Genomic DNA, 20,581 nt, shown 5'->3' with positions numbered 1-20,581 from the left:
GCATCAGCACGGGAAGGAATCGAGCGAGTGCGGTTGGAGCGCGAACGGCGGTGAGAACCCCTAGAGAGAGAGGGGTCAAAAGGCGCAGTAGTCACAACGAAAGACTTAGCCACACCAGGGGACGAAGTGGTCACCACCGGGGGCTGGAGGCTCGACCCAACCTCAGAGGAGGGAGGGGAGCTGGGGGAAGAAGTCAGGACGGTCAAAGGAGGAGCAAGGTCGGGGCCCAACGCAGCGGGAGCTACAGAGCCTGGTCTTCCAATACAGGCCGACTCGGGGGCTTGGTCGCCCACCCCACGAGCCTGAGAGGGTACAACGGAAACATTCAACGACATAGAGACGAAAAGTGACAAATTCATCCACGAATGTGCCCCCATACCCACCATGGAGCCACAATTAGAGGCAGGACACCCAACAGGAAGCTATTGCTGATCATGCCGGGGCCCCCTAGGGGTGCGTCGTGAGTATACGCCCCACAAACGTCACCTTAAGAACCGTCAGTCCGTCGAGATCGGGTTCAGCGACGAAAGGGGGATTGACAATAAAAGGTTCCCCTCGCTGGAGACGTCGGGTACTGCAGTTCTACGGGTGCAAGAGTATGCCTCCTCAAGCACCCGGGCGTCAAAATAGAAGAAGTCCAAAGAAAGAATCCAAAACAAGCAAAAGGTCGGCAGGAAACGACAAGCAGATAGGAGAAGAGGGGGGGAGAAAAACGAAACATAAGGAAAAGGAAAAGCGATCCGGCACAATTGGAGAAGACAGCAGCAGGAGTGCAAGGCCAGAAAAGGACAGAGGACTGCCCAACGGAGCATCACACTCCGGCAGCCGTCCACCAAGCCCCCTCACGACGCCAACGGGCCGGAAGGGGAGGGGGGGATGGCAGATAAGGAAAACCCCCAACCGTGGGGTGTTTTCCAGGGCCATTCCTCCCTGTACCTCTCTGAGGGGGCCAGGTTCTGGTTTGTGGTCCCCGGTAGGCTGAACTCCATTGACTAATGCCCTGATCGTGCTCAAGTCATTAACAGTGCTGTGCCTTGTGGTGTGGTCCTGTCCTGTGGTGGTGTGTTAACCAGGAGTAATTTCACAAGTACTCGGGGCTGCATATGCCTAGGGTTCCTTTCCCTAGGTGCCCAGTAGGTATTGCCCTTGTGGCTTGGGGTTATCTTCCACAAGTCGCTTGGGGTCTGCCTCTGTGGAATCTTTTGCTTCTCGGTAATTGCCCGCCCTTAGTGTCAGCTGGGGTGTTTCTTGCACCACTTGTTTTGTCACTGGTAGGGGCACAAGGTACTGTGCAGCTAGTTTTCACCAGATTATAGCGATCGGCTATGTTCCACCTGGGTCGTTGTCCCTCATGCGGGAGTTTTCTTTTATTTTTGTTTCCTGCCTGGTGGGGGTCTGCCCCTTGGTGTTGGTACCCCTTCTATATAAATTGGTGGTCCTACTAGGTCCCTGTGAGTGTACACGTCCCGAGGGTTCAACTGTTAGTAGTTCGCTGGATAGTTTGGGGTGCCGGTTATCAGTATCTTGCCTGGGCTTCCCTTAGCAGAGCATCTAAGGGCCCTGGAAATCCCCTTTAGGGCTCTGTGGTCCGATGGATGCATCCTCTGGGTCCCATCTCACTTCGTGTGAGTTTGAGGGTAGCTCTGTCCCCTTGTCTCAGGGTGACAATCACCAATTTGTGCCTCCCTCATGCTGCCTGTTGGGTCTGTAACACCTTTGACCCGGAGTCCTGCGAGTGGTGTTCCTTGCTTGTACTCCAGTTCATCCAATCCACTGATCTTGATACTCGGGTGCAGGTAGCTTTGGCGTTGCATGCGTGATTTAGGTTGCTGCAGTGCGCTGGGTTGGTTACTAACCCGGATGCCCTGAGCCTGCCCGGTTTTGCATATAGGGACTCGAACTTGGGGTTGTTATCGCCTCAACTTTGTTTCGTCCATGCCTCCCTTGTCCTTCCCCTGCTGTTCCTCGACCCTCTGCACCCAGTTCTGAAGTGTCTAAGGGTTTCAGAGTCGGTTCAGGGTTTAGTTGGTGGTGAGATTCGAGCAGTTTCAGGGGATGCTCCTTCTGGTGTGATGACGGAGGCATTCGAGCCTTTTTCTCCAGCTGGTGCTTCTGGGTGTGACCAATTGGCCCTGTTTGTTCCAACTTTTCCGGTGGACTCTGTCTTATTTCTTGAGGCACAGGGTTTGCAGGACGACTCGGCCCCGAGTCCTAATGTGGAGGTTCCCGAGGCAAGGGAGGGGTTGACATGGGGGGCTTGGGCTCCATTTGACCCCGCTTGGGTGTTGGTACCCTATGAGCGAGGCTTGTTGTTGCAGGGGGGTGGGGTTTTCTTATCCCCTCCCTCCCTATACGATTTTGATATAGCATCAACCCCTTCCCGGGATCCCTCTGGTACTTCTGTCCCTCACTTCCAGAGGTTTTCGGCCTCCCGCATCGCGCCCCATTAGGTGCGGGAGGCTATTACGGCTCGAGGCCATCTCCTGCATGACCTGGATTGTGCCTCAATAATGGATCCTGCCTCATTTGTGATTGGTTTTTCCTTTCCTTACTGGGTGCGTTACGAGGTTCTGGAGTCATCCTCTTTGGCAGAATAGCCTATATTTTCAGTGGCGGCATGGCATACGTTCTGTCGGTCCCACATGCTTGAGTGGCGAGAGGCCCTGATGGTTGTTAGGTTTACCCGGGGGGCGAGATTGAACGCTTCACTGCTTGTTTGTTCGTCCCTGCCCTTCTTTGGGATGTCGGCCTGTGTAACTTTGCGTACAGGTTCCCTCCCTTTCGGCTGCCCTGGTTGCTGAGGATTTACTCATCCGTGACCATTAGGCTTCGGTCTTGCGTTTCTTTTCCCTTCTCAAGCTGTCTTCGGACTGGCTTGAGGACATGGAGGCGTTGGTTGCTGATCCTAGTTCTGGTGCATTGGTCGCAGTGGTGCGGGTGTCAGCTGCCTTGTTGAAGCTGTTTGTGCCAATCCTAAGGGAGGCAGAGTCTCTGTTTTTTGCTTCTCGTTTTGGGTGCCATCAGGCGGTGCTTGCTCCATCCTTAGAATCCGCTTGAGCTCTGGCTCTTAGGTTTTCTCTGCCCATTTGGTTCTTTCTTTTTGCACAGTATGCGATGGTGCAGTTTCTGCAAACGGAGGTTTCTAGTTGTCCTCCCATGTCGGACTTTTTGGTTCTTAGGGGGGGGGGCCCGTGGGGTTTCTAACCAAAAAGGTCATGCCCAGGGCTCGAGGTTGCTCTTATCGTGGTATGCCAGTGGTGTCAATTTCAGAGTCGGAACAGCCTTCCGGGCCGACATCGTCTGGTTGGCGCGGTAATCGCTCTGCTCATCTATCAGCTTTTCATAAGGGGCTTCGGCCCTTTTGTTGGTCATCCTATTGACGAGGCAATTGGGAGGGAGAGGTTCGTGCAGTTTGCTCGCGCCTGGTCCCACGATTTGTCGGCTTTTCAAGTCGCTTCATGCAGCTTGCAGTGGCATTGGGTGGCCCCTCCTTCTTCGGGGGGCTCGGAGCTGGCAGGGCAGGCTTTCTCTCTGTTGGGTAACCTTGGAGTGGGTTTGCTTGGGTGTGGACAGAAGTCCTCATCCCTCAGGTTGGTTTCCCACCTGTTTCCGGTTCTGAAAAGAGACTGTGCAGACAATGCGGTACATTCTGGACTTGTTCAATCTTAACCCTTGGGTCTATTGCTCCTGCTTTCGGATGACTTCTTTGTCCCAGGTCCGGCTTCTCTTGGAACTGGGCGCGTGGATGGTGTCCCTGGAGCGAGTGGCAACCACCTCCCGGGAAAGTCCCTCTTGTTTTTATCTTTGGTTAAGTAGCTCCAGGGAGGCAAAGGGGCTCCACCAGAAAACCAGCGTTGAATGTAATGAAATGCCATTTTTTGGGTTAGACCCGGAGTCTTCCCGGCAACCCTCCCTTCCTCTGGTCGGAGGTTTTTCGCAGTTTTTGACATCCAGCCTCTGAACTTGGGGATGATAGCTGGTGTGGGAGGTCTGGAGCTCCCCATTCCCCCTTCTGCGGAAGGGGGAGCTGCACTGACAGCGGCACGGAGATGGTTGTGACATCATGCTCGTTTGTTAGTTTTTAGTTTGGAGAGTTCTTCTCAACAGTTTGGCTTTCAGTAGCAATTTTTTAACCAGATAGGTAGGTACCCCAAAACAAACCCTTTCTTGGGTGCCTGTCTCGGTCGATGGCAGACATAGAATGCTTCCAACCTCACGAGGCTTTCTATAGGCCATTGCTCCTCGTGCCTCTCTGAGGTGGGGCTAGGTTCTGGTTTGTGGTCCCTGTTAGGCCTAAGAACTCCATTCACTTGGCTGATGCCACGGTCTAATACGCTCATATCAGCCCGGATAGCTCTAGGGAGCCTCTGGTCTCACCCAGAAAATGGCATTTCATTACATCAATGCTGGTCTTTTAGGTTCAGATAGACAGTTGGCCAACCATCTCTTTCCTGTAGAATCTCTGTGATTCATAAAAACTAAGTAGATTTGTTACACAGTATCTTCCTGTTCGAAAACCATACCGTCTGTCCATTTTTATGTCATTATTGTATTCTCCAGGTGTTCTACCCATTGTTGTGTTAACAATGGATCAACCCATTTGGTGTTAGCTATTTTTTTCTAATGTTTTAACTACCATACTTGTTAATGATATGGGTCTGTAATTTAGAGGGTCTTCTCGGATACCATTTTTGTAGATTGGAATTATGTTTGCCATTTTCCATATACTGTATCTGCTAAGATTCCTGTGCGCAGGGATTTGTACCTGTTAGCAGTCTGCTGGCTGATATATTTTACCTATACTGTATATCTTTGTTTTATTTGGAGAAAGAACCATTATAGTATTGGAATTATTAACAAAAAAATCCTATTTGGGGAAATCTTTACTAGATTTCGAAGATTCTGTATTTGGTATTTGTTGACTTTAAACGACTTGGTAATCTCTCAATCTTTTCTTTCACAGCTCCTACGGTCACCAGAAGAATAATACATGCAGTGCCAGAAACCAGTGGTATTGAATAATACCTGCAGTGCCAGAAACCAGTGGTGTTGAATAATACCTGCAGTGCCAGGACCCAGTGGTATTGAATAATACCTGCAGTGCCAGGACCCAGTGGTGTTGAATAATACCTGCAGTGTCAGCATCCACACAGTGTCAGATATACTGCATACATGTTGTCAGCAGCATTATGAAACGCATTATGGTGTAAGAAATACTACATGTAAATGGGTAAGACTGTCTTCAGCACACTCATGTGAATGACTACATGTATTATCAATATGTCATGCATTATTAACATCTCATGTACTATGGTAACAAAGGAAATGTGTATTTAAATTAAATTTGGTGTATCACTAATTTAAAAATCTCGGTATTTATTAGCTCATTGTGTATGTGGTACAGTATTGTTTGGCAAGAATACATTTTAAGATTTTCAAATTAATTATTTTTATTATCAGGTTCTAATATAAAAAAGTTTAATATATATTTTCAGTTTTAAAACATTTCATACTTTTTCTCCTATGTGAGCCATTGTAAATGTTGAGAAAGCATTAAAATAATCTTTATACTGTATAGTAATTATGATTTTTTTCTTAGGTAATTTGCTCTTAAGCTCAAAAGGCTCTCCAAATAAGATAATATATCAGTGTTCTTAATGCTCAGAATTTATTTATTTATTTACATATTTACATGAATGTATAGGGGATTTAAAAATAACAATGTGCATGGTACATTGGATCAGTAAGTTCTTGTAAAAATCACATACATATATTTTTGCAAATGACAAACCACATGAGGGTCCACTGTACCTGACTCTTGTGCTATGGTTATATTTATAATAAGACATCCATCAGTTCTGTGGTTATATTTATAATAAGACATCCATCAGCTCTGTGGTTATATTTATAAGAGAACATCCCTCAATTCTCTGATCATATTTATAATAAGACATTCCTCAGTTTTTTGGTTATATTTATTATAAGACATTCCTCAGTTCTGTGGTTATATTTATAATAAGACATCCCAAATTCTGTGGTCATATTTGTAATAAGGTTCTGTAGTGAAACATCTTAATACTGTGGCTGTATTTATAATAAACCATCCATCTCTGCTGTTGCTATATGTACAGTATGATAAATCAGTATAATTATAAATAAATTTATAATATATTTAATTTTCCTATACAAACACATTTTGTTAATCTTAAAAAAAAAAAAATTGCCACAGGATTTGTTTGTAATGTTTACAAAGTTATACACGGACACTAACTTTCCTGCTGGTGAACGCATGTGGAGACGTAGATTTGTATGTTTGCTTTTACACTTGCTGATTCACAGGAAATATTGTAGAGTATATTTTATGTCTAGCACATTTTATAATATAATAAGCACAATATTATCTTACTATTTATGAATAATACCAGTGGTTTACATATTGTACCTTTTTTCCATTCTCTTGTGTCTTTGACAATTAATTAAATTACTTTATATTCCTACAAAAGTTAATTAGATTATTCCAATTGCTTATCTGATATTGAGTGCCATCTGTTGACAACAGAGTTAACACTATAACCTGTGTGCTCTATTCTGGTTACTCTATACTGATTGCTATGTAGTTACTTGAATTATTTATGTATCCGACAGTCCAAGTGTTTTTGGCATCTCTTAACAATATTTGCTTTAGTAATAAATAAAAGCTCATGCATTTAAAATATATCAAACATATTACTAAGATTGATAAAGAACACAACAATTTATAAAGGAGACAAATACTAGTAATAATTGTCTACAAGACTTAACTAATGAAATGTAGAATATTTCATTAGATAATACTTGCTTTTTGGATCAAATAGCTGTAAAGGTTTATACAATCAAGAAAACTGTACAAATATTTATTCAAAAGAAAAATGTCATCAGTGTTGAATGTTCAAAATTATATTATGAAAACATCTCACATGATAGCATACAAAACATTTAGAGAAAAAAAGTAAATACATTGTCTAAACTACTTTCAAAAATATCAAAATTTATTTAAGTGACCGTTCAGGAGAAAAGTCATATCACTGTAGAATGTGTCTGAAAGACTTTAAAAATAAATTATGGCTAATAACACACACACAAGGATTCATACAGGAGAGAAACCATATCACTGTTCAGAATGTCAAAAAGATTTTTCACTTAAATCAAATCTAATAAGGCACATTTGGATTCATACAGAAAGGAAACCATATCACTGTTCAGAATGTCAAAAAAACTTTACTCGAAAATCACATCTAATAAAACACATGAGGATTCATACAGGAGAGAAACCATATCACTGTTCAGTATGTCAAAAAAACTTTACTGGAAAATCACATCTAATAACACACATGAGGATTCATACAGGAGAGAAACCATATCACTGTGCAGAATGTCAAAAAGATTTTTCACTTAAATCAAATCTAATAACACACATGAGGATTCATACAGGAGACAAACCATATCACTGTGCAGAATGTCAAAAAGACTTTTCACAAAAATCATATCTAATAAAACACATGAGGATTCATACAGGAGAGAAACCATATCACTGTTCAATGTGTCAAAAAGACTTTTCACAAAATTCAAATCTAATAAAGCACATTAGGATTCATACAGCATAAGAGTCATTTGAATATTGTCAAAAACACACAGAAATCACAATAGCGTGATGCATCAATGAACAAATCCACAAGGACCATGACGAGGATTTGAACCTATGTCTGAGATCATCCCAGACGCTGCCTTATCGACTGAGCTACGACATGGTAAAAAGAGTTGAAACCAGAAGTTTTACTGAACTTACTTGAATCCTGCAGCCTCTCCGAGACACAAACCAGGGCTTTACACAGCTCCCCCCATGCACTCTAGCTATGTCAATAGGCCGTTCTACCTCTTCTGACGTAGGTTCGAATCCTCGTCACGGCCCTTGTGGATTTGTTCATTGAAGCATCACGCTATTGTAATTTGTGTGTGTAATGAAGTGAGGGGAAGAGGTAGAACAACCAAAAAAACTCCCTCCCAAAAGAAAACAATAAAACTTACTTGGCGTGGTTATTACTTTCTCTTTTCCCCTCCAGCTTTTACTGCGCATAACTCTACTGCTCTCTTGATCTGTCTTGATATTCCCTTCATCCCTCAACTTTTTCAGTCACCCATTCAGTGTTTTGTGGTCCGTATCTTTGTGAGTAAATGGTATGCAGTCTGTTCCGTTTATCTCCCCTCAAATTTTACGCTTTCTCTTCATGATCCTAAACACTTGTTGGACTCTTTACCAGAGCCTGTGCTCCTTTTGGATGATTTTAACTGTCAGCATACCCTCTGGGGAGATATTCTGACAAACACCCGGGGACACCTTCTTGAACCATTTGTGCTCACTTCTCTTCCTTTATAACTAGTGAATTCTGGTGAACGCACTCATGTTGATTCCCACCATTTCCTGTATTGATCTTTCTGCTCATCTTCTCTTTATATGGACTTCAACTGGCAGGTTCTTGATGACCTACATAACAGTGACCTTTTCCCCAACCTTCTCACTTTTCTTTTCTTCTCACCCTCCCCTCTCTTTCCCTAGGTGGAAGTTTGACAAGGCTGTTTGGAACCTCTTTACCTTTGTGTTACTCTTTCCGACCTCTCTGATTTTCCTCTTTCCCGAGCCCCCCTCCTCCTTTCATGACACAGTTTTTGATGCTGCCCTCAGCTCTGTTCCTCGCTCTACCTCCCGGGGTGCACAGAAGTGCGTTCCCTGGTGGAATGCAGCCTGTGCTCAGGCTGTCCTCTGTAAGCGTGTGGCCTAGAAGAAATACCGTTGTTGACGGACGCCTGATTCTTTGCTTTTGCGTCAGAAGTCAAGTGTGGTGGCCCGTAGGGCCATCTGTACGACTAAGAGTGAGAGTTGAAGATCTTTCATTTGCACTATTATGTCTAACACCCCTCTGCCCCTGATCTGGGAGGAAATCTGCAAGTTAGTGGGTAAGTTTTTTCCAGATGTCTTGCCAGTTCTTCACCTCTGTGGTTCTATTGTGGCAGATCCGGTCTCGGTCAAACCCGAACTGGGTTCACACTTTTCAACTGTTAGCTCCGATTCTCATCTTCCTCCTTTCCTTACTCTTAAGCCTCTTCTTGAATCTTGTCACTTAGATTTTCAAACGCCTCTTCATCTTCTTTATAACGCTCCTTTCTCTCTCAGAACTCCAGTCTGCCCTGGCCTTCTGTGGTTCTACAGCGGCGGGTTCAGATGATATTCATTATGTAATACTTTGACATCTCCCTCCATACACATTTCAGTATTTACTGAATGTTTATAACAGTGTCTGGGAGTTGTCATCAGTTCCCGAGGACTGACTTGAGGCGGTTCTTCTTCCTATTTGAAAACCTAGTTCTCTGTGGTCAATGGACTTTCGCTCCATTGCTTTAACGAGTTGTGTCTGCAACCTCTTTAAATGTATGGTCAGTGTCAGTCTGATATGGTTCTTGGAATGCTATCACCCCCTCTCTCCTTCTCAATTTGGCTTTCGCAAGTGTTGCTGCATGACTGATGTTCTCCTGAACTTAAAGGTCTATGTTTGTACTACCTTTGCTATGAAGACCTTCGTGGTTGCAGTCCTTTTTGACCTGGAAAAGGCGTATGACACCACCTGGAGATAAAACATTCTGTTCCAACTCTGTTCTTTTGGGCTTCGTGGCACTCTCCCTCTCTAACTCAAGATCTTCCTCTCTTGTCGTTCCCTTAGAATGAGATTCTAAGGGAACCTCTCTGCCTCTTTTCGGCAATACGGTGTACCTCAAGGTTGTGCTCTGAGCACTACTATTTTCCTGGTAACCCCCAATGGTCTTCTTTCCTCCCATCCCTCTGGCATTTTCTCAGCTCTCTATGTTGATGATCTTACCCTCTGCTGTCAAGGTGATGACTCGCCTTTTCTGCAATGGTGGCTTCAACTTGCGATTGATGCCATGTCGTCCTGGGCCACCAATCATGGCTTCAAGTTCAATCCAACTAAGACTTGTGCTATGACCTTTACTCGGAAGCAGGTCGTTCTTCGACCCCACTCTGTCCTCTTTATAGTAATCCTCTTTTATAAAGGATTCTGTTAAACTTTTTGGGTTAATCTTTGACACTTGCTTGTCTTGATCACCCCCATATCTCTTACCTTCGAGTTGAATGCTTCAAAGCCCTTAACTTACAAAGGTGGTCTTGTCCCATACTTCCTGGGGAGCGGAAAGGTGCATGCTGCTCTCTTTACATTCCTTTCTCATGCTGTCTAAACTCAATTATGGCTGTCTTGCTTACTCTTCTGCCTCCCCCCCCCTCCCTGTTCAGCTTGTTGATGCCATGAGGGGGGCTTAGTGGGCGGCTGCTGGAGTGTAATGCTCCTTTGGACAGTCCTCTGCCCTTTTGTAGCCTTGTGCTCCTGCTGCTATCCTCTCTAATTGTGCTGAACAACTTTTCCTTTTCCTTCTGTTTCGTTTTTCTCCCCCCTCTTCTCCTATCTGCTTGTCGTTTCCTGCCGACCTTTTGCTTGTTTTGGTTATTCCTTTGGACTTCTTCTATTTTGACGCCCGGGTGCTTGAGGAGGTATACTCCTACACCCGTAGAACTGTAGTACCCAAAGTCGAGAGCGAGGGGAAACCTTTTATTGTCAATCCTCCTTTCATCACTGAACACGATCTCGACACTGACGGTTCTTAAGGTGGCGTTTGTTGGGCGTATACTCACGACACAGCCCTAGGAGGGCCCGGCGTGATCAGCAATAGCTTCTTGTTGGGTGTCCTGCCTCTAACTGTGGCTTCATGGTGGGTGTGGGGGCACATTTGTGAATGAATGTTTCTTTTTCGTCCTCATGTTAAATTCTGTTTCTCCTTTACCTTCTCAGGCTCGTGGGGTGGGCAACCAAGCCCCCCGAGTCGGTCCGTGTTGGAAGACCGGGCTCTGCAGCCTCCGCTGCATTGGGCCTCGACCCTGCTCCTCCTTTGGCCTGAATGTTTTGGCATTAATGTGCATTTACAAATGTGAAATGTAATTCTGATCAGCTTCCATATATACTTTATACACATACATATACACACACACATACCTACATATACATATATACATACATATATATACACACACACACATGCATTTGTCTCTCTTACTCTGACAGGGTGAGATAGCTGATAGAGAAACTAGTGTGCAATTAAGTGCTTAATCACTGAAGGTGATTAAGGTGCTTTTACAAGCTCAGGTTATACAGTTACATCACATACATACATTGAGTAATTGATACATTACATGGTTAATGTTGGGTACAAGTCCAATATATAAAGTGTTCCAGTACTCATATAGTAATTACACAGTTCAGCATACCTTAGCCCAGGAGGGCGAAAGTCAGTCAATCTACAATATAATGTTCAAGAGAGTGCATGTTTTCTCTTTCACAAAGTTGACACATTGTGTACTCGACATTTGGGTTTTGAGGAAGCTGCCAGATACGTCTATATCCCAAGCGTATTCTGGCCACTATAACATCACATTGCCAGATTCTTGTTCTATTAGTCCCATATGTGAATGTCTCCTCACGATATCCATCATAATATTTAATGCTACAACTTTCAGGTCTTTGTGAATTTGTTAGGGTGGTGAGATCTGCATTAGATATTTGTTTAAGTATTCTCTTTGTCACTGCTAATGAAACACCCATATCAATTTCTACCACTGGTTTTCTACAGGCTGTCTTTGCAAGCATATCAACAGTGTCATGCCTTGAGATGCCAACATGTGATGGTATCCATAGGCATTTAATTTCAAATCTGTTTTCTTTAGCAGCTAAAACATTCATTCGAATATCACTGACTATTTTCTGGGTGTCACTACTATGTGAGTTCAATGCCAGGAGTGCACTCTGCGAGTCAAAGTATATAAGTCCACTGCCTTTGTCTTTTAAAAATTCAGTGGCAAGGTATATGCCTGCAAGTTTGGTTTGAGTTGTACTTGCCCAGTCATTGACGTGCTTCATTGCTGTGTGTGTTCAAATATATTACATGCACATTCGGTACATCGTCCACATTCTTCTACAGAGCCGTCGGTATAGCACTGATACACATCGTTACCCATACTCTGAGTACGTTCAGTGATGCTTTTCAGTGTTAACTGTTTTAATAATGTAGAGTGCACATTATCATAATTGCATTGTCCCTCTTACGGTCGTGCACATCCTTGTTGAATGTCCTGACTTCCAGAACGAGCGTGTGTCTTGTTTTCCGACCGTCCCTTGCGGTCGTTTGTATCTCGATGGTATTCTTGGTGACTCGGATACTTTTGATATCGTTCGCCTTATGCGTTTCTGTTCTCGTATTAGCGTCCTTGGTGATATTTAGCGCCCTCTGATTATCCAACACATTTGATGGTGCTACATAACCTTCTCGTTTTGTTGCCTTCTTTTTGATAATTACTTACTTCTGCCTTTCCCTCAACTCTTCGTCGTCTTGATGCTCTTCACTGTACTAGGCTACGCCTCAGTTCTGGTGCCTTTCCTTTGATTCCTACCCAGAGCCTGTATGTTGTAACCGGCATCCTGTGTCTACAGGATCAGTGTGATCATTACTGTCTTCGCTACTTTGCGTGGTCCCTACAACACCTTCACTCTCACTAATGTCGTACTTTGACCATTACCCCTCCTGTGGACCCTGTTCCCTTTCACCACATTCCCCTTTCTGCGTGACTGTCTTGCTGGCAAGGTTCTCTCTCTCGGATCGTCTTGCCAATGTTTTTCCTTGTGTCATTCCATCTTTGCCCCTATAGTGGGTTCCTATTCCTAAGTTTTGACCCCACATGAGTAAAGCTTTTACCCCTCCTACAGTTCTGAAATGAATTTTCCTTGCTCACTTTTATTCACACTCCTGCTTTATCTCCATCTTCACAGATGTATCCAAGTCTGCCGATAATGTAGGCTACTTTGTTGTATTTCCTGACTGCACCTGTATGTGTCGCCTGCCTCTGGAGGCATCTTCATGGCAGAACTCTATGTAATTTTGAATGCTCTTCGTCAACTGCTTTCTCACTGTCAATCTTCCTTTGTTGTAGTAGACTCGCAGTGCCCTAATGGCTCTGGAGTCCTCTAATCCTGTCCATCCTGTAGTCGTCGAAATTCAATGACTGTTTCTTATCGCCTGTAGATTTCAGACAGTCGAGTTTTGCTGGGTTCCCAGTCATATAGGTGTTTCCTTAAATGCGCATGCTGATGCTGTTGCGAAGAAGGCTAGCCGCACTTGACCCATTTCCCGCAAAGGTGTTCCTTATTTCGACTTCTACCCAGTTATTCATTCCTCAATCCTTGCCCGGTGACAGGATCACTGATCTTCTGTTACTGGTACCAAGCTACGTGCTCTTAAGGGTAGCATGTCACCACGGCCTTTCTCTTACCACCAAAACCGGCGGTGGGAAACGGCTCTCGCGAGATTATGTATTGGTCATACCCATTTAACCACTTAACTGCGCCAACCGAGTATTCTCGGTCGGCGGGAAACTGCGCCAACCGAGAAAACTCTTTGGTTTTTCGGTACCAATTCTAAATGTGTACGAGGTTGGTTGTGTACAAAATGGACTCTTAGGACCTCCAGTGAGAGGCAGCCATCTTTGAAAAAATTCCCAGAATGCCCTAGGGCTACTGGCTGGGTTAGTACTGAATAAGCAACCATGGGTGGCGCACGCGCCTCTGGCTCCCAAACACTTGTCTGAGGTGGTGTTGAAAGATCGTGCTCTGTCGGTGAAATTCAAACCTTATTGTTTTAAGAACATAAGGGTCATAATATTGGTGAAGCTATGCACAATAACGACCTAACACAAAGGTCGGATGCAAGTGATACAGCACCTATGAGGACGATACAGCGAGCGTATCCAGTTGTAGCTTTGAGCGTCACCCTTGCAATCCTATCCCCCTCCCCGCTCAGCTCGTTGTCGCCGTGTGGGGGCTTAGTGGACGGCTGCCGGAGTGTGATGCTCCTTGGGACAGTCCTCTGTCCTTTTCTAGCCTTGTGCTCCTGCTGCTGTCCTCTCCAATTCTGCTGGGCATCTTTTCCTTTTCCTTCTGTTTCGTTTTTCTCCCCCTTCTTCTCCTATCTGCTTGCCGTTTCCTGCCGACCTTTTGCTCGTTCTGGTTCTTCCCTTGGACTTCTTCTATTTTGACGCCCGGGTGCTTGAGGAGGCATACTCTTGCACCCGTAGAACTGTAGTACCCGACGTCGAGAGCGAGGGGAACCTTTTATTGTCAATCCCCCTTTCGTCACTGAACCCAATCTCGACGGACTGTCGGTTTCTTAAGGTGACGTTTGTGGGGCGTATACTCACGACGCACCCCTAGGAGGCCCCGGCAAGTTCGGCGATAGCTTCTTGTTGGGTGTCCTGCCTCTAATTGTGGCTCCATGGTGGGTGTGGGGGCACATTCGTGAGTGAATTCTTCTTTTCGTCAAGATGATAACCCCTGTTTCGGCTGCTTCTGGCTTACCTTCTCAGGCTCGTGGGGTGGGCGACCAAGCCCCCGAGTCGGTCCGTATTGGAAGACCGGGCTCTGTAGCCTCCGCTGCATTGGGCCCCGACCTTGCTCCTCCTTTGGCCTCTCTGACTCCTTCCCCTGGCTCCCCTCCCTCCTATGTGGTTGGGTCGAGCCCCAAGCCCCCAGTGGTGACTACCTCGTCCCCTGGCGCAGCTCCTTCTCTAGTTGTAACTACTGCGCCTTTTAACCCCTCTCTCTCTGGGGGTTCTCACCGCCGTCCTCGTCACGGCCGCCCTCGCTCGATTCCTTCCAGTTCTGCTACCTATCAAGCCTTGTTTGGTCCCGCTTCGTGGGCCAAATATTTTGATCTCCTCCCTCTTGATTCTGCGCCTCCTGACGATTTCTCCCTTCATCGACATCTCATTGATTCCGTGGATGCCTCCATTACTTTCAACCCCACTCGTCTCGGTACACGTGTCGTTGCTGCTCCTTCTCAGGATGCTGCTTCCCGCTTGGCTGCCTTATCCTGCCTTGGCGAGACCCCCGTTCGGGTCTCGAAGAACGCTCAGTTGAATGCCAGTGTTGGCACTATTTTGCTCCCGCCCCATGTAGCAACCGGTGTTCGGGACCTGCGCGACTGCCACGATGATATTCGACATATCCTCGCTGCCCAGGGCCATTCTATTCTCCAGGTGGACACGTTTACTCGTCCCCCTCGTGGTAGTCGCCGTCAACCCCTCCGGGTTGTGAAGATTACCTTTGATGGTAGGACCCTTCCACCCTCTGTCATTCTTGCTGGTGCCAGGTGCTCTGCCCAGGAGTACATTCCTTCTCCTCGGCTCTGCAACAAGTGCTGGAGGTTTGGGCATGGTGCCCTCCACTGCTCCGGGACTGTCTCTCTCTGTCCTTTGTGTGGTGGCGAAGGTCACTCTAAGTCGGAGTGCACTTCTCCCCAGGCTCGTTGCCTCAACTGCGGTGAGGCCCATCCTACCTTCTCCCGTGCGTGTGTCCATTACAAGTTTGAGGCAGCCGTCCTCAACCTGAAGCACCGGGAGCATTTATCTTTCCCTGAGGCGAGGCGCCAGGTTCGCCGGCTCCCGCCTTATGCTAATATCTCTTATGCTCACGTGTTGCGCTCTTCCTCTCCTCGTCCTTCCCGCCTTCCTCAGACTCACAACCGTTTCCGGGCCTTGGACCCTGATGCGCCCACTGCCCCCTCCTCTGTTCCTTTGGGTTCTCTCCCGAAGGATCCTCCTCCTGGTCCTCTGTCTGGGGTTCCCCTTCCTTCTACCCGGTCTGTCGTGTCTTCTGTGTCTTCTTCCTCGTCCCCCTCCGATCCTCCTTCCCATCCTCTTCCTCCTTCTATCGGCTCTCCCCACCGCCTGTCGGTGCGGGCGGATGTCCATCGCTCTCCTAACGGCCGTCGTGTGTGCTCTCGTTCGGCTTCTGTTGAGACTCTGGAATCCGTTGCCCGGTACGTAGTTGCTGGGACACCGGTCTCTTTAAGTCAGAAGCGTAAGCCTGGCTCCTCTCCTTCCTCTTCCCCGGCGGGTAAGAAGGCTTCGCTTTCTTCCTCAGCTCCTCCTTCTGGCTCTGTTGCTCCTTCCCCTCCCGTTTCAGTGCTTGCGCCCCCTGTTCCTGCTATGGAGGTTTCTTTGGCCCCTGCTTCCCTTTCGGTTGCTGCTCTTGCTGGGGTGCGCTCCCCTCTTTCTACTCCCCCTCCTGCTGCTGTCCTTGACGGCTCCTCTCCGTTGTCTCCTCCTCTTCCTCCGGACCCTGCCCGCCCACCTCTGATCTGTTCTCCAGTTTCCTTCCCTCCGTCTTTGCTCAGTTTACCCATGCCCCCTAACCCTGACTTTGCTGACCCTGATCCCGACCCTGATATTCTTTAACGTGCTCTGTTGCTCTTTCGCCTTTGTTTCTTCCTTGTTCTCTGTTTTTGTCCTTTCTCTTCTCGTCGTTGTCCATTCTTCAATGGAACGTTCGAGGTTATTACGCCAATTTCCTCGAACTCCAACTTCTGATTTCGCGGTTTTCGCCCCTTTGTGTCTGTCTCCAGGAGCCAATGCTTGGTGCTCGTCCTGGTCGTTTTCGTGACTATTCCTTTCTCTCCCCCCCCCCCCAGCCATTGCTGGGGCTTCTAATTCTTCTGCTCTCTTGATTCGGGCTGATGTTCCCTTTGTTCCTTTACTTTTTCCTTCGCCTCTCCATTGTTCTGCTGCTCGTATCTTTGTGGGGAAATGGTACACAGTTTGTTCCATTTATCTCCCCCCGAGTGTCCCGCTGTCTCTTCCTGATTTGAAACGCCTCCTGGACTCCTTGCCGGAGCCTGTGCTCCTGCTGGGTGACTTCAATTGTCGTCATTCTCTTTGGGGTGACGTTCTGACGAATACCCGGGGTCGCCTCCTTCAACCGTTTCTCCTCTCTTCTTCCCTGTCTCTTCTGAATTCTGGTGAGCCCACTCATTTGGACTCTCGGACTCGCACCCTTTCTTGTCTTGATCTTTCTCTCTGCTCTTCTTCTCTTTACTTAGATTTCACGTGGCAGGTTCTTGATGACCTCCATGGAAGTGATCATTTCCCCATCCTTGTTTCCTTTTTCTCTTTTCGCCCTTCCCTCTCTTTCCCTAGGTGGCAGTTTGCTAAGGCAGACTGAACCCTATTTACCCTCTGTGCTGCTCTCCCTGACCTCTCCCTTCTGCCTCTCTCTCGCGCTCTCCTCCTTTTTCATGACACTGTCTTCAACGCTGCCCTCCGCTCTATTCCTCGCTCTTCCTCTCGGGGTCCACGGAAGTGCGTTCTTTGGTGGAATGCGGACTGTGCTCGGGCTGTCCGCTGTAAGCGTGCAGCCTGGAAGAGGCACCGCCGTAGGCAGACGACCGATTCTTTTCTTTTCTTTCGGAAAGCGAGTGCGGTGGCCCGTAGGGCCATCCGTACGGCTAAACGTGAATGTTGGGCATCTTATGTCTCAACAATTACGTCCGAGACCCCTCTGGCCCAGATCTGGAAGCGTATCCGCAAGATAGCGGGTAAGTTCGTTCCCGATGTTTCACCGGTCCTTCACCTCCATGATACTCTTGTGGCGGACCCGTTGCAGGTCGCTTCCGAACTGGGTTCCCACTTTTCTTGTTAGCTCTGGTCTTCATCTTCCCCAATCTTTCCTTCTTCGTAAACCTGTCCTTGAGTCTCATCCTTTAGATTTCTGCACTCATCTTCAGCTTCCCTATAATGATCCCTTCTCTCTCTCTGAACTTCGTTCTGCCCTGGCCCTCTGCGGTTCTACGGCGGCTGGCTCCGATGGTATTCATTATGAGATGCTTCGCCATCTCCCTCCGAGCACGTCTCAGTATTTACTGAGTCTGTATAATCGGATCTGGGAGTCGTCGTCAGTCCCTGAGGACTGGCTCGATGCCGTTGTCCTCCCTGTTCGCAAACCGGGGTCTCTGGGTACTTCCCCTAAGGACTTTCGCCCTATTGCTCTCACAAGTTGTGTCTGCAAACTCTTTGAACGTATGGTTAACGTTCGTCTGATGTGGTTCCTGGAACACCATCACCTCCTCTCCCCTTCTCAATTTGGTTTCCGCAAGTGCCGCAGCACGACAGATGTCCTGGTGAACTTGGAGGTCTATATTCGTACTGCTTTTGCTGCGAAGACCTCCGTTGTTGCCGTCCTTTTTGACCTAGAAAAGGCTTATGACACCACTTGGCGTTATCATATCCTATCTCAACTTCATTCTTTTGGCCTTCGTGGTCATCTCCCTCTCTTTCTCCGCAGCTTCCTCTCTCGTCGTTCCTTTCGGGTGCGCATTGGTACCGCTCTCTCTCCCTCTTTTCAGCAATACGAAGGTGTGCCCCAGGGTAGTGTTCTGAGCACTACTCTTTTTCTTGTTGCCCTCAATGGTCTTCTTTCCTCTCTTCCTTCTGGTGTCTTCTCCGCTCTCTATGTCTATGATCTTACCCTTTGTTGTCAGGGTGATGATTCGCCTCTCCTTCAACGCCGGCTTCAACTTGCAATTGATGCCGTGTCGTCTTGGGCCACAGGTCATGGCTTCAAGTTCTCTACTTCTAAGACTTGTGCCATGACTTTTACGCGGAAACGGGTTGTTCTTCGTCCCTCTTTGTCACTTTATGGTCATCCCCTTGAATACAAAGATTCCGCGAAGCTTTTGGGGTTATTCCTTGACACTCGTTTGTCTTGGTCTCCCCATATCTCTTACCTCTGTGTTGAGTGCTCTAAGGCCCTTACCCTCCTTCGGGTCTTGTCCCATACTTCTTGGGGGGCAGATAGGCGCACTCTCCTTGCTTTACATTCCTCTCTCGTCCTGTCTAAGCTCGATTATGGTTGCCCTGCTTACTCGTCTGCTTCTCCTTCTACTCTTCGCCGTCTTGATGCTTTGCACCATACTGGGTTGCGCCTCAGTTCTGGTGCCTTTCGTTCGACTCCCATCCTTAGCTTATATGTTGACACTGGCTTCCTGTCTCTCCAGGACCGCCGTGATCGCTACTGTCTTTGCTATCTTGCGCGGTCCTTGCAACATCCTTCCTCTCGCCTCTGTCGTGCTTTAACTTTTACCCCTCCTGCGGTTCCTGTTCCTCTTCACCACCTCCCTCTTTCTGTCCGGTTATCTCGCCTACAGGATTCTCTCTCCGTTCGTATTTCTGATGTTTCTCCTCGTGTTGTTCCTTCTTTGCCCCCATGGAGGGTCCCTCTTCCGCAGTTTTGTACTTCCTTGACCCGTATCACTAAAGCTTTTACCCCTCCTACGGTTCTAAAACGCCTTTTCCTCGAGCACTTTTCTTCTCACTCCTGCTCCGTTTCTGTCTTCACCGATGGGTTTAAGTCAGCGGACGGTGTTGGCTACTCTGTTGTTTTTCCTGATCGCACTTATATGTGTCGCTTGCCTCCGGAGACTAGCATCTTTACAGCGGAACTTTATGCTATTCTCTATGCTCTTCGTCTCCTGCTTTCTCGTTGTCAGTCTTCCTTTGTGGTTGTTGTTGACTCTCGTAGTGCCCTCATGGCTCTCGGGTCCTTTAATCCGGTTCATCCAGTAGTTGTCGAGATCCAGCATTGGCTGTTTCTCGTTCACAGTAAATTTAAGTCGGTTGAGTTTTGTTGGGTTCCCAGCCATATTGGTGTCTCTTTAAATGAGCGTGCGGATGCTGCCGCTAAGGAAGCTGTCCGCTCTTGTCCCATCTCTCGTAAAGGCATTCCGTATTCCGACTTTCACCCGGTTATCCATTCCTCAGTCCTTACCCGGTGGCAGGCTTCTTGGTTGTCTGTTACTGGTAACAAGCTACGTACTCTTAAATGTTGTGTTTCCTCGTGGCCGTCCTCCTTCCACCGTAACCGGCGGTGGGAAACAGCTCTGGCAAGGTTGCGTATTGGCCATACTCGCTTAACCCATGGTCACTTGATGGAGCGCCGCCCTGCTCCTTATTGTCCTAGTTGCATTGTCCCTCTTACGGTCGTGCATGTCCTCCTTGAATGTCCTGACTTCCAGGACGAGCGTGTCTCTTGCTTTCCGACCGCCCCTCGCGGTCACCTGTCCCTCAATAGAATTCTTGGTGACTCGGATACTTTTGATATCGTTCGCCTTATGCGTTTTTGTTCTCGTATTGGCATCCTTGGTGATATTTAGCGCCCTCTGATTATTTTGCGTATTTGATGGTGCTACGTAGCCTTCCCGGTTTGGTGCCTTCTTTTGATAATTACTTACTTTACAAGCTTGGCTACATACAATCTACAAGTACTAAAGCCAAGGGTGTACGTGAGTACATTTCATAAGAAATGTACATAAGAAACAGGAAGCGAAAATTTATTTGTACCTTGTGCACTGAGAGCGAAGTTGCGCTGCTTCATTTACTGTTACTGTTTACTGTTACTAACATTTACTGTGGACACATTACTGACACATGTATCACAGTTCCATGGAACATTATATATATATGAACGTTTTACTGTATACATATTGTAAAGGACACAAATATGCATCATATACAATAAAAAAAAAAATTAAGACCGCATTGGTTTACATAAAACAAATAATTGAAAATATATTTGTGGCAATACCCGGTGCTTGAATGGCCCGC

The 20,581-nt window shown here is 46.9% G+C and overlaps 1 long non-coding RNA gene across 1 annotated transcript in view; it reads left to right on the top strand.

The window, feature by feature from the left end:
- LOC138358935 (uncharacterized) overlaps nucleotides 1–8,065 on the top strand; it is a 79,988-nt gene extending 71,923 nt beyond the window's left edge. The window contains exon 2 of the long non-coding RNA XR_011225655.1: nucleotides 4,964–8,065. This is a non-coding gene — a long non-coding RNA (uncharacterized lncRNA). The remainder of the gene's footprint in view (nucleotides 1–4,963) is intronic.
- Nucleotides 8,066–20,581: the final 12,516 nt, after the last annotated feature.

Source organism: Procambarus clarkii, chromosome 8 (assembly GCF_040958095.1).
Source record: "Procambarus clarkii isolate CNS0578487 chromosome 8, FALCON_Pclarkii_2.0, whole genome shotgun sequence".
NCBI lineage: Eukaryota > Metazoa > Arthropoda > Malacostraca > Decapoda > Cambaridae > Procambarus > Procambarus clarkii.
This window is presented reverse-complemented; position numbering and strand designations above follow the sequence as displayed.